At 50.2% G+C, this 1,925-nt stretch overlaps 1 pseudogene; it reads right to left on the bottom strand.

Annotated features, from left to right (window-relative positions):
• Positions 1-347: 347 nt before the first annotated feature.
• Positions 348-1,925, bottom strand: part of LOC102873786 — a 2,472-nt pseudogene continuing 894 nt past the window's right edge.

Genomic DNA, 1,925 nt, shown 5'->3' with positions numbered 1-1,925 from the left:
GTGGTGCATTTAAACCACTCACATTCAGTGTTATTATTGAGAGGCACAGTTTTATTGCTGTCACTGTGCTGTATTCTTTTTGGTGTTGTTGCTAGTTACTTTAGTGCATCCGGCTTTCTGGGTCACCTCTGTAAGAAGGATGTCTCTCAGTGTTTCCGGCAGCAACACTGATCTTGTTTTTGCAAACACCTTTAGGTTCTGTTTTTCTGGGAATATCTTGATCTCTCCTTCATATTTTTGGGGGGGGGTGGGGAAAGAAAGATCTTTATTCTGTAAGGGTATCTCGCACAGTAACAAAAGAATCCCCAGGAGGTAACAATCCCCCCAGGTCTGGAGCAAGGTCCACCCTAGCTGCAAGAAGGATGGCTCATTGACACATCACCCCTGATGGTCACTTTGAGGTCATAGTTGGGGTTCTTCCGAAGAATAACAAAACCTTCTAAAATGGGAGTAACAGGAAGAAACTCCTCTGTAGCCAACTCTGCCCTCTCTTCATGGGCCAACAACCCGGGGGTTGTGTGTGTCTGAAACCCTGTGATAGTCTTGGGCTTGCCAGCTTGGCCCACTACATCCACTGCCTGGCCCACGCAGACAAACACTGGCAATGGTCGCAGCTCCTCATCGAATGTAACCAGCATCCGGGGCTGCATGGCGGCCACCAGCCCATACAGTACATAGTGTGATTTACCTAAGATGATGTTTCGGACATCCAAGAAGGAGACAAGTACCGTAAGCAGCCCAGCCACAGCCACTTGACTCATAAGCTGCCGGTCACTATGGTAAGGACAGAGGGTGAGTGTACCCTTCCACAAATGGGTCAGGCCCTGTGCCAAGCGCACCATGAAGAGATTGTTGGGGTCCTTGGCATGATACTGGGCTAACTGGTGCAGCATTGCAGCCAGACGGGCATTATTGGTACCACTGCCCACCATTCCCATGGCAAAGATGGAGTTGTAGGACACTTCTGGGTCAGCATCATGAGAGAATTTGCTAAGGGTATCCAGAATGTTGAGCCGTGGATTTGAAACAGAGATCAGGGCCAGGGCTAAAGGGACGGCCTGCCGGAGTGTAGGTTCTCCATACCTCAGCAAGTGGCCAAAGGTCCGTAGTGCCATCTCAGCACCAATCTCTTCCCCCATGGCAATCAGGGTGATGCCCAGCACAGCCACTCCCTGATGTGCTCCCATGTCGGCAGGAGCTTCCTTCTTGTCCTTGTCCTTTTTATCCTTTTTGTCTTTATCATCCTCCTTCTCCTTGGAGTCAAAGTGTTCGCTACAGATGTGGAGCAGCCACTGCACCTTCAGGACATTCCCAGAGCCAGCATAGGCTAAGCCCAGCCCAAAGATGGATCCGAGCCTCATGGTGTTGCTGTTGTGAAGAAATAGTCTGAGAGCAGTGCCAGAGCAGGGTCACACTCGTTCCGGACCCCAGAGTTCACAATGCCACAGGCCACAAGGGCTCCAGACTTGATATAGTCCTCAGAGGAGTACAGGTACTTGTCAATCTGGGTGAGGCCACCATCCACATCCCATAGCAAAATCATGCCAAGAGATGCAGCTGCACTCAACATCCCATGGTCCTTGTTTTTGTAAAGCCATTTGTTGCCATCATCAGTTAGCAGCTTGTCCTGACCAAAGGCTGCATTCACAAAGCCGTTCACAAAAGAGGAGGCCAGATTCATGCGTGCAGAGTCAACCTGAGAGCCACTGCCTCCAAATCTGTTGTTCTCTAGATGGGTTTTATAGATGTCATCAGGCACCTTGGGCTCCATGATGTCCAGCTCCCGAGCTAAAGCCAAGAAGTTGCTGTTGAGCTGCACATTTGACATGATCTCTGTCAGGTCCTCATATTCTTCGACATCTTCACTCAGCTCCAGGAACACCCCATGTCGGCCCAGCATGAATGCCATCTGTTTTTGTACTACC

This window comes from Elephantulus edwardii, unplaced genomic scaffold, assembly GCF_000299155.1.
Source record: "Elephantulus edwardii isolate Elephantulus edwardi_28Jun2011 unplaced genomic scaffold, EleEdw1.0 scaffold00542, whole genome shotgun sequence".
Classification (NCBI taxonomy): Eukaryota; Metazoa; Chordata; class Mammalia; order Macroscelidea; family Macroscelididae; genus Elephantulus; species Elephantulus edwardii.
This window is presented reverse-complemented; position numbering and strand designations above follow the sequence as displayed.